The 12,777-nt window shown below is 35.2% G+C and overlaps 1 pseudogene; it reads right to left on the bottom strand.

Annotated features, from left to right (window-relative positions):
* Positions 1 to 651: 651 nt before the first annotated feature.
* On the bottom strand, positions 652 to 2,478 carry LOC126691048 (uncharacterized; annotated as a pseudogene).
* Positions 2,479 to 12,777: the final 10,299 nt, after the last annotated feature.

Genomic DNA, 12,777 nt, shown 5'->3' with positions numbered 1-12,777 from the left:
CTTATTAGTGGAATAAAAATATACAAACAAACCATTTTGGAAGACTATGCAGCTACAATACAATATGGGCACATTGAAATGGCATCCTGGATAAAATAAATTTAGTATCTGATAAGTCAATATGAACATGTAATAATCAGCAGCATGTTGGTGTATAAATTTCTTTCTTTGACAGATATATAAAACTCAGGCACCGGAACTGGACTCTCCATCCCTCATTTATGTGGGAAGGAGATGCTATTTGGTCCAATGAATGTTGTTAAAAGCGCTGAGCGCACTTAAGCGCAAAGGCCTCCTAGAGCCTAGGCGCAAAGCGCAAAGCGCAAGCGCGCGCCTGATCGATGTGAAGCGCACATTTAAAAAAAAAAATTATTAATGATCAATACAACAATTAAGTGATCAATTAATCATATAAATTACAATAAAACATTTTATATAATTTATATGACATTTACATAATTCTATTGTGCTTTACAAAATATATGCAACCATGATATTTGATGGTCATAATTACAAAACATGGTTGAATCAAAATAGAAGTATAGAACCAAAAAGGCAAAGGCTAAAAAGTACTAGAATGTTAAGTAATGTTATCTTTGCCTAACAAAATATCTTTGCCTAACAAAATCAATGCAAATATGCAATGAAATCCTAATCTACATAATCGTCATCATCCTCACCAAGCAAGGGACCATCATCATTTTCATCACAAGATTTGTAGCCCTCATCATTTTTCTCATCCTCTTCATCTCCATCATGAGGAGCATGATGTGAACTAGAACTTGAACCTGTAGCTTGTCCTAATGGTCCCATTCTTGATCTGAAGTTGAATCTTTCTTCTTCAACTCCAAAAGCTCTAGCAACATTGCCCCATGTCAAAATATCATCATTAAACACAAGATCATCTTCAGCAAATTCTTCTACTTCATCCTCTTCTACTCTTCCAATCAACCACTCATTGCTATCATCTACATCTTTCAAGGAGATTGGATCAATTGTGTCACGCAAATTATATCTTCGCGTCAAGGCTCTATTGTACTTGATATATACCAAATCATTCATCTGGGATTGTGCTAACCTATTTCTTTTCTTGCTATGCACCTACACAATCCATATAGCCATATATTAATATGCATAGATGATGATATCATGATAATTAAATCATGAAATAAATTTCACAATTAAGTCCCTAACTTTTTAGTCACTCACATGTTCAAACATACTCCAATTCCGCTCGCACCCTGATGAACTACAAGTTAGGCTAAGAACTTTTACAGCAAATTGCTGTAAACTTGGAGTTGAAGCTCCATAAGCAGACCACCAATCAGCTGTTAAGGAAAATAAAAAATGGTCTTAACTCTTAAGTCTTAACCCTTAACTCAAACTTTATAAGAACTAAATAATTTTTCCATTTAATAAAATGGGCAAACTAATAAGTAACAACTAACAAAAGGCAAAAGCTAACAAAGCAAATACCTGGTGCCTTTTTCTTTCTTTGCCTCTTAGCCATTTCCAACCCAAAGAGACCCTCTTCTCTCTTATATGATGTCAACTCTTCAAGAATCTTATCTTGTTAATTAATGTTTGGAACCAACCTTTGTATGCATTTGTATAGGCCAGCCATCACCTCTTCATCTCGCTCAATTTCAGAGCGATTATCATAAAAAAATTCTGGATTCAAGAAATAGCCAGCCGCATGCAAAGGCCGGTGGAGTTGACAATCCCACCTTCGATCTATTATTTCAAAGATTTCTTTGTATCTTTCTTCCCTTCCATTAAAAGATTTTTCAATTGCTTCTTTAGCTCGATCCATAGCCTCATAAATGTATCCCATGGCAGGCCTTTTCTCTCCATCAACCAATCGAAGCACACGAACAATAGGACCTGACACTTTAAGGCTATAGACAACAGTGTTCCAAAATGTAGCCATTAGAATTATTTGAGCCACCCTTTTTCCCGTTAGCTCCTTTGCCCACTTACTACGGGTCCAATCCTCTGAAGTAAACATCTTTCTCAAGCTTTCCTTTTGCTTATGTATACTTGATAATGTGAGAAAGGATGTAGCAAATCGAGTTTTGGCGGGCCTAAGCAAGTTCCTTTGCCCTGTAAAATGTCTCATCATGTTTATGAGACCAGTACGATTATATATATACCCAGTAAGCTCAATTGCCCTTTTTATTGTTCTCATGATTGTAGGAAGCTTTGCAATGTCTTCCAACATCAAATCCAAACAATGGGCAGCACATGGGGTCCAATACAAATGAGGTCTTTTTGCCTCCAATAATCGTCCTAATAATGTAAAAATATAAGTATGACAATTAGTAACAATTAAGAAAAAAATAAAAATAAAATATGAATACTATTTTCTAATTTCATGAGATTAAGATATATAGTTCTATATATAACTTCTTACCTGCCATCACATAACTTGAGTCATTATCAGTTATAACTTGTACAACTTTGTCTTCTCCAATTTTCTCCACCATGATATCAAGTAGTTGAAACATCCTTTCTCCGGTCTTCATATATGAAGACGCATCAATAAACTCGATAAACATGCTTCCCTTAGAGCAATTTACCAAAAAATTTATCAAAGATCTATGACTTTTATCTTTCCATCCATCAGACATAATAGAACATCCAGTTCTTGCCCATTCTTCTTTATGGCTCTTCATTATATCATTGGTGTGGACCACTTCCTTTTTCAATAAAGGAACTCTCACTTCATGGTAACTTGGGGGCTTCATACCAATTCCATATCGTCCAATGGATTGAATTGCAGCATTGAAACTATCATAATTAACAGCATTGAATGGAATTGCTGCTTCATACATCCACCTAGCTATATCAACACAAGCCTTTTCTCTTAACTCTTTCTTGTAAGCATCATTAATTGTTGTTTGGACCCCCTTTCCACTCTTTCCCATTTGTGCTGATTTAGGAGGAGAGACAAATGCATCCATAGGACCTACATGCCTTGGCTTCTTTTTACTAGTGCCACTGCCACCTACATTTTGCACTCGTTTTCCACGACCATCAACTTCAACAACCTCATCCTCCTCTTCATCAAAAGTCATATCATCAAATTCAGCCATCAAATTTACTTGCTCTTTTTCTGTTTTTTTTCTCAGCATATATTGATTAACTTCTTCCTTCACATGTTCAGGGCACTTTTGACAGCCAACAATAGCTCTATAACCTCCAACCAAGTGTTGCTTAAGTCTATAAGCCCCTCCTTTTGCAACTTTCCCACAGAAATTGCAAGTTAAATCATTTTTATTGTTTTGATTAGCTAGATACGCATACTTCCATGCAATATCTTTTCTTGAATTTGAATCTCCAGTAGCCATAATGCATTAATGCCCTATAACTAATTACTAACATTAGTTAATAATTTAATCACTTAATAAATTTAAGAAAAATTCAATATGAGTCTAAGTGCTATGTTGACATATATTAAAGTAAGTTACCAAACAATTAACACATAAATAATTTCATACATTCATACATTTTTTTTTTCATGAATGACCCAACTAAGAAAGAGAGGAGCTTCGGGTTTCATTAATGAGGAAAAAAAATGGAACAAGTTTAAGAAAAAAAAAGAAGAAGAAACAGAGGAGCTGTGTGACTGGGTCGTGGGTTTCAAAATGAGGACAGAGAGAGAATGGAATAGGTTTAAGAAAAGAAAAAAAAAAACAAAAGAAGAAAGAGGAGTTATGACTGTGTCGTGGGTTTCAGAATGAGGGGAAAAAAAAGAGAGAAAGTGGAAGAGAAGAAGATTGAGGTCTGGGTTTCAAAAAGAGTAAAAAAAAAGAAAGGTTTAAAAAGGAAGAATATAAAAGAGAGAGAGAGAGACATACCTTTGAATCTTTGAGCTTGATACCGAGAGAGCACTGTGATTGGGAGGGAGCAGTGGGGTTGGCAGTGGGGTTGGGAGTGTCTGATTTGTTTGTTTGTGTTTGTTTGAGCGTGGGGTTGGGAGTGTCTGAATCTGATGTGTTTGTTTGTGTGTTTGAGACTTTGATTGGTTGTGGTTAAAAGTTAAAAAATATCTCAAGAGATAGGCTTAGGTGTATGGTAGCACACCATACTATTAGTTTTTATATATTAGATCAATGGCTTATATAAAAAATATTTAGATCTAATGGCTAAGAATCAAATCAGGACTTTTTTAAAAAAAATATACGAAAAGCTCAAAAAAGCGCGCTTTGCGCTTAATAAAAAAGCTCAAAAAAGCGCGCTTAAAGCGCGCTTTTGAGAGGGAGCTTCGCTTTAGAGGAAAAAAGCCCCAAGGGCTCTGCGCTTTGCGCTTAAGCGCGCTTTAAGCGCGCTTTTAACAACACTGGCAATGATCACTGGGATTTTGTTATGTACATTAGAAAAATGACATTAATGTTTTGTGAACATGCCACAATATATGAACATATGTTATCCCTGTTTGTTTTTATTTTGTTATACACTGCTTTGCATTCCTGTATGCACTGGGTACAAGTCTAACTTTTAACAGGCTTTAGTACCTTATTGAGTTTATGAGTTACGATGCTTTGCATTTTTTCTTTAACAGGGATATATACGTGACAGTGCATTTGATCCTCGTCGCTGGGTTGCTCCTGGACAGCGTTTTTATGGCCTGTTCCCTGTAAATGTGGGGTGGATTCTCCAGAAGTGCCTTTGGATGCAAAATTCCATACTGAAGACCCAAAGTTATGATTGGAAATAGCTGTGATTAAGGTCATAGATGGATGAGTTTAAAAACCATGGCTGATTGTGTTGAAGCCCTCATAGGAGCATACTATATTGGTGGTGGAATAATTGCTGCACTCCATCTGATGAAGTGGCTTGGAATTGATGCTGAACTTGATCCCTCATTAGTTGTTGAAGCAATTACTACTGCTTCTCTACGGTCCTATGTCTCAAAAGGTAATGAGGTTGCAACCCTAGAGTCAAAGCTTGGTTATGAATTTTCTGTTAAGGGTCTTTTACAGGAGGCCATAACACATGCATCCCAGCAAGAACTGGGAGTTGGCTATTGTTACCAGGTAGCAATGGACATTCTCAGCAGATTTGAATCACTTGATTGAATTTTTCTCTTTCTGCCCCCTCACCCCCTCTTCCTTTTCCTAAAATATCCTTTTTAAATGTCTGTTGAAGAAGTCTTTGTAAATTTTGAAAATGACAAGAAATTGAACACACAATAAGCAAGAGCTGTATATAATCTCTCTTCTTAACTTCTTGAATTTTTTGACATAGGCTTGAATATCTTGGTGACTCGGTGTTGGACCTGCTTATTACATGGCATCTCTATCAGAGCTACACAGATATTGATCCAGGTGAGTTGACAGTTGACTGACTTGTGTTCAGCATCAGTAAATAATGAAAATTTCGCTCAAGCTGCTGTAAGACTAAACCTTCACCAGGATCTTCAACACTGCTCAGGGTTACTTCTATGTCAACTAACAGAATATGTGAAGTCTATTTCTGAATCTCATACTGATGGATCACTCCAAGGCCCAAAAGGTCCTGAGGTTAGTTTTATGCTCATTCCCCTTTTCCTTCTTCTTGATGTGAATTTTGACAGTTGCCATTTGTATCCATGATTCTTAGTCAATGTTTCTTAAATATTTGCTGTTGTGTAAGTCATTTGGTTGGTGAGTTCTACATTGACTTGCTTCTTTGTGGTTTGGTTGCCATTATTTTTCTGTTTATGATTAGTTTGTTTGTATGACCATCTTCTTTTTGTTACAGGCTCTTGGAGATATGGTGGAAAGTATTGCAAGGGCAATACTACTTGACACCAAGCTTATTCTTAATGAAGTTTGGAGAATATATAAGCCCCTGTTATCTCCAATTGTGTGACCCCTGATAAGCTTGAACTGCATCCATTTCGAAAACTGAAAGAACTATGTGCTTCTCATGGGTATTTTATAAAAGAAACATTTATAAAGAAGGGAGATATGGTGCATGCCGAGCTTAGTTTACAGCTGAAAGACGTCCTTTTGATTGGAGAGGGATATGAGGGGGAGAAAAAAATTGCAAGAGGAGAAGCAGCTTGTCACTTATTTAAAAAACTTGAGGTTTGTTGGTGCTTCTCTAAATGCCTGTGCTTCTTCTTTGTTTCATAAACCTTACTATGCAGATCACCATTTTAATTAAAGATTGTTGGGCAGTTCAATTTTTTCTTAGAAATTTTAAGATTTTATTTAGTATAAAGTTTTAGGGTACTCTCTTAGATACTTTATGCTTCTTTGCATTTAGCAGTTTTTTGAATATACATATTTCTTGTCAAAAAAAAAAAAGTTTTAGGGTTACTTTATTAGCTATCTATCTTTTTATAGTTTTTGCAGATACAATCTCATTGTTGTCATAAATCACCCAATGTTTTTTTTGTATGGGAACAATTTTAAATCTATAAAATGCACATTGCATTGGAAACTTTTTTTTTTTAATTAAAAATATTATTATTTATATTCTTCTTGCCTTGATGTCTTATTTAAGAAATAAAAGTTACCCAAAAAAAACTTCTGAAACCTATGCAAAGAATGGTTTCTTCCGTTCTCCAAATTAATTGTGATGACGATTTAAAAGTTGTCTTAGTGTCCTCTTTTTTTCCCCCACCTCCCCTTTTGGCGGTTATTTAAGCAAGAATTACTTTAGAAGTAGATAGATAATCAGAATGAAAATTGAACTATTTATGAATGGTTATGGAATGGAACTTAAATGCCTTAAAAATAATTAATTTGGTGATAGAATTTATATTTTGAATGATTTCATGAGTTCAGACTGAAAAAGAAACAAACAAGTTTAGTTTCTTGTAAAGTTACCCTAATGCTTCAGTAGTAATGAATGAGTCTAAGTGTTGAGCGGTTTGGTCACAAGTAGATTTTGCTGATGCGCTGCACATCTCAGAATCTGTCAACTTTTTTCATTACCCAACATAGCTAATGTGATACTTTTAAATGCAACAGGAAAGAGGAATTGTATTCTCCTGAAGTGCTTCCAAATAGAGAAATCTGGATGCGGACCATATTGACAATTCAACTGCTTCATACATGGAAATTGATGTATGTGATCAATTAACTGATGAAAATCTTTCAGAGCTAGCGATCAATAAAAAGCGAAAATCAACTGAAGATCAATTGCCCTCTGAGTCAACTAGTGTTTCTTCTCCAACCAATGATTGTTCTAACATAGACTGCAGTCCTGACAGTGGCACCCCAGGTTTGCACCATCTATGCATTATTTTTCTTGTTTTGATACTGAGAGTGATGGATTGAAACAATGCCAGAGCATTATGTATTAAGATAGTCAATGTGTGTGGCATTCAGCTATTGCATTTTGATATTTGCTTCTTATTACGCTTTCCTTCCATACTCAAGCCTTAAAAAAAAAAAAAAAAAAAAAACTGATGACTACTTACTGTTCGTAAATGATTGTAATTAGAATTGTTCACACAGCTGCTTTTGCTTATCTGGAACTTGCACGTATTTTCGTTTAATATTTTTATTGAAATCAATATATATATATATAAAAGTAGAGACCTCATGTAGGAATGCATGAGGTCCTGCTAAGTGGCACTCTAATTTTGCTTTTAATCTTCTTTTTTTACCTCTTTTATTAAGGTTTTTTTTTTTACTGTTACCCAAGAGTTCACTTTAACTTATTTTACTGTTATCTTATTAATATCACATTAATTGCCTAAGCTTACATCATACATTTCTCTATTCTTCATGTTATTCAGCATACTTACTGTTTTAGCATTTAAAAAAAAAAAAAAAAACAAAATAAAATAAGTTAAGGACTAATAGTAATAACTAATCAGATAAGGCCCTGAAGAGAGATAGAGAGACACAAAAATGTTGTAGATTGTTAAATAAAACGCACTATTTCACTATATATTACCAGAATAAAATACCTGAGACTAACAAAACATTTGAGAGAGAGAAAAAGAAGAATCTGAGAGGTCACTATCTCCGTTATATTGGCCTCCCACTACCATCAAGACGCCGAAACCCCTACGAGTAATTTTTTTTTTTTTTCTTTTTAAATTAGGGGCTTAAATATGATTTATGTTTAGGTAATTTGGTTGGATAGTTTTTGTTTTGGGTATATAAGTAGAGAAAATATTTGGTGCGCAATGTAAAATTATATTCTACTGTGGTTTAATTTTAAATCATCTATAAGATACATGCACACACTTACCCACACCATGTCTTAGTGTTGCACCATCGATGAGTTGAAGACGGTCAAAGAGCTGGGCATACTTTCATTTCATGGTATGAAATATGTGAACACAACACAAATTAGTTGATTTTCATGGTCCCGTTACTCTTTTGCATTTATTTTTGGTTTCATGATTTTTTTTTTTTTTAAATTTACCTTAAAAAGGCTACAAATATGCAGTGAAGCTACTAAATTAATTTTTAATATCTCAAACTGTATATATTTATTTACTTTAATTTAATTTACTTTTTCTTTATAATATATGTACAACATATCCAAAATTGTCTTACATAAAATATCATAAAATTATCCATGCATCACATGGGCAACTTACTAGTTACTAAAAAAGTTGATCAAATGACAATGGGTGCAAATTCAAACGTGTTGGCCATTTAACACTCAATGTTGTCCTACAATAACCACATCAATGTTGTATGAATTAGGTATATAGTATAACATTCTCTTTTATGTTTGATCAAAGTAAAATTTCAGTGGATTTATAATCTGGTGATAGAATTAAATGAGCTTTATACTTGGAGACAGAGGGATCCTCACCCGAAATAGTGTCTAACCGCCAAGTAGGCTTAACACGTGCTGGATAAGCTCATAAAAATGCTGTGTTGGACCCAGTGCAGTCACCAAAATAGGGGCGCCTCTCAAGTTCAGTTGTAAGTAAACAGCTGTAAATTCTTGATAGAATATCTCTTCCACTCCCTCCTGAAGAAAATCACGAATTTAATTATCGAGCTAAATGTAAGATGTGATCTCAATAAGAAAATTTAATTTCTGGATATGTCATGGTTGACTATTTTTTTTCAACCTTTTTGGCATGTTATTTATATTCTTGTTGTGCACTTATGACTTCTTTTTTCTGTTTTGTTTATAATTTTTAACGATGCAATTGTGGAGTTTGCTTCTTGTAATCTTTCATACTTGAATTTAACCTTTATTATGACTCTAAGTCCTTAACAATAAGGGCTAACTGTTTGCCAGGGAAGACGGATTGGATCGAGAGGCGATGCCTATGCCTCTTCTTTATCAATAGGATTCCTATCATTTGCAGTCTCCGGCGAAGGAGACAAGGGCGAGGCATATTCTATCCTCAACCTCCAACCAATAATGTACGCTTAACAGAGTAAATGATGAACCACAGTTTTGATAGCACTGTTGTTTGACAAGTTCTCCTTGAACAAGAACAGATTAATTGTCATGTGGCCAGTGTGTTTTCCCTTGCACACGCCTTAACAAGGCTTTAATGCAGAATTAACCAGAACCACCGGTTAGGCCCAAACAGTATTGTATTACTTCTGCAAATTTTCCAGTTCTTCAATAAATCTTCACTTCCTTTATGCCAGTCTCGGTTACTTTTCAATTAAATATTTAGAAGGGTATTCGCAAAATGCTTCCGAATAATGATCCTATCCATGTTTCATCTCAGTACAAAACCTACAAACATTGCTTCTATGTATATGTCTCACTTACAGTAAACAATAATATGAAAATAAATGTAACATAAATTTATAAAAGGTTTACCAAAAAAAAAAAAGAAATAGTAAAGATACAGTATGGATTAACAAAACAAAAACAAAGAGATACAGTATGGAATTTCACTGAAATGGCCAGTACAATCCAAAATTTTGACCTAGACTGAACAAGTAGGTTGACCTAAACTCTCTCTAGTGCATGTTCATCCTATCAAATCTTTTTTTTTTTTTTTTTTTTTTTTTTTTAATGTCCATCCTATGATCTTATAACAGATATATGCTCAAATATCATTTAACTATTACTGGACAAAAATTTCCTCAAAACCAATTTGTAGGAATTTCCTCTACCTGCTAAGTGGTAATAACTAATAAACAAGTTATAGCATAGTAGATTAGAGAAATTTTTCTTCAAATTGGTTTGTAGGTAGACTTTTTCCATTATATAAACCTCTCCCTTCAAATGAATACTCAATGATCCTATCAACGAATTAAGCAAACTCAAGATAAAAACACAGTTAGCACTTAACAGATTATGTCATGTGGAACCGCCATTATAAAATGCCACCGATTACAAGATAAAAATCTGAAATGACACATCGTATTAGGATCATAATAATATCTCTGATAACAAATGTAAGTGACAATAAACAGTAAATGTCAAATCCAGTGTGCAGTGCAAGACAATTATAATGTTTGAATAAACACATAATTTGGATAACAACATACAAATGTTTCTCACTGACACCCTAAAGTGCGCAAAGGAAAAAAAAGTACCTTACGAGCATTTAAGGTAGCAAGAATAGCACCCCATCCTTCGTTGATAAAACTATCCTGAACTATGGAAGAACCAAACAGTACAAACTTAGGTCTCACTGGTCCAACTATTTCTCTCTAAAGAAATACACGTTCCAACTTCCAAGTGGAATTTATAGACTTCGTCTCGTCATTTACTCATGGTCAAACGGTCATATTGCTATTTGGGGGGGGGGGGGGGGGGGGGGGTCCATATTTGCCATATAACCCGGACATAATTTTAAGAATATCTATCTTGACCCATCATTCTTTGCACGTCTATAGTTTAAGAAGGTATCTCATAAGATATCTCTCTTATAACATGTAAAACCTATATGTATGGAATCTACACATATTATGAAAGAGATGTATTATAAATCCATCTTATAAGAACATTTTTCCCATGGCCAGTGGCCCAGGACCATAGATCTTGGAGGGTGGGGGAAGATTCTAATTCTTAGTAAGATGAATGATATGTGATATTTAAAATTTAGTGATCTTAAAAAAAATCCTCATAAACAACACAAAATCAAATAAATGTCACTTATCACAAAAACTTTGATTGGCCTCGGTACCTCAAATGCGTTGAACTTGTCAAGATGATGACACATTTTCACTTTTGGCCATGTGTCCTCATCCTCATGATCCAATATATTGAATACTTTCATGAAGCTTTGCCCTTTGTCACAAATCAAACTAAATTAATTTTGTAAGGAAGTTAAGGTGATAATTTCCTAAGATCCAATCTTATGATTCTCTTTAAAAAAAAAATATTATAGATACAATGGATGAGGAGATATTTAAATTTTGGACTTTTCTAATAGGAAATAATAATAATAATAATAATTGTAAGGACCTGATCAAAACTCCTAGCCCAATAGGTGTATGGATTTAAGCCCAAAAAGCCCAAAACAATAAATTTGTAGGGAATGGGTTGGAAAACTGGGCTTTAGTGAATTAAGTAACAAGCCAATAGATTTTGATGGCAAAGAAAAAAAGATAATAGACGTTCACTAAAGATAAACGACCTCGGCCAAGTCCAAGGAGACTGATTCTTAGGTATTACTTTTAAAGCTTTATTACAAGTCTGGTTCTAGATTGCTATAGTGTTTCTTTCTTGATTTTCTGATCCCCTCCTCATGGAAGGTCTCTTGCATTATATATCTCCCTTTAGACCATCTTGACCCTACACTTATTGATCACTTGTGCCCTTACTCGAGTGCTTGTCCCATCAGACACCCTTTCTGGCTTTTTGTGAGTTGTGGTAGCTAAGGCAACACTATTTAGGGGTCTTCTCCACATAAATGCAGCCGGAAAAGTAGCTGCAGTGCATTCAATGCGGTGGTAGCAGCTTTCCCTTAGATTCCTCTAAGCTCCCATCCCTTTTGTACGTTCATATCACCTATCTCTATCAGTAGATCATCCTGGAAGGCTACCTTGAGTGATAAGGCATATATTCGATCTGTGCTCTGCTCATCCGAGGAGGAAATCCTCCTCGGACCAACTTTCTTAGCCCTTCTGCTTGTATTTTACTTATGGGGTTCTGAGCTTGACACCCTCACTACTGTTTATCCATCCTCGGACAAACCAAGGTCCTCGACCAAGGCCTAAGGCCCAATACATGAACTTGGGCCCCTATCCCTACAATAGCCCTTTAAAACACCGGTTTTTCCTTCCCATCCGAGGAAAAAAAGTGGGGTTTTGATTTATTAAGGGTTAAGAACATCAAATCCCTGGGTTTACACGTGCGAGAGTACCGTTTTATGCGCCTCATAATTGCTACTGACACTTTGGAGCCCACGAGGCGTCATTAATTGCTCTAGGCGGTGTTTTGTCCCCCACATCCAACGGTGAGGTGCTAATCCAATGGCTAGTATTTCTCCTTGGGCTTTGAACGGGATAACTCCCACCCAATCTTGCCCTCTATATAAAGCATTCGGAGAAATCATTTCCCTCATTTCACAAGTCTTCAAACTCTCCAGAGATCCCAAGCACTCAAACTCACAAAGCTCTCCAAATTACTAAACTTCCCACACTTTTCCTCTAAGAAATCCTTGAAAATATTTCTAAAGGTTTCAGGGACTAGCACACATCTTAGTTCTCGTAAGTCTCTATTTCTTTAAACTTCTCGACCTTCCAGTTCTTGTTTCTTCATTTACCAATTTTAGTTGTTTCCCTTTAACCCATCCGGATGGGTAGATTTAAGCATCTAGTAGACTCTTTTGCCAAAATAGAGGCCTTTAAGGATAAATACCACATACCGCAGGGAGTAGCCCTGTGA

Source organism: Quercus robur, chromosome 7 (genome assembly GCF_932294415.1).
Source record: "Quercus robur chromosome 7, dhQueRobu3.1, whole genome shotgun sequence".
Lineage (NCBI taxonomy): Eukaryota > Viridiplantae > Streptophyta > Magnoliopsida > Fagales > Fagaceae > Quercus > Quercus robur.
Note: the sequence above shows the minus strand (reverse complement) of the source record. Positions and strands in the feature narration are given on the sequence as shown.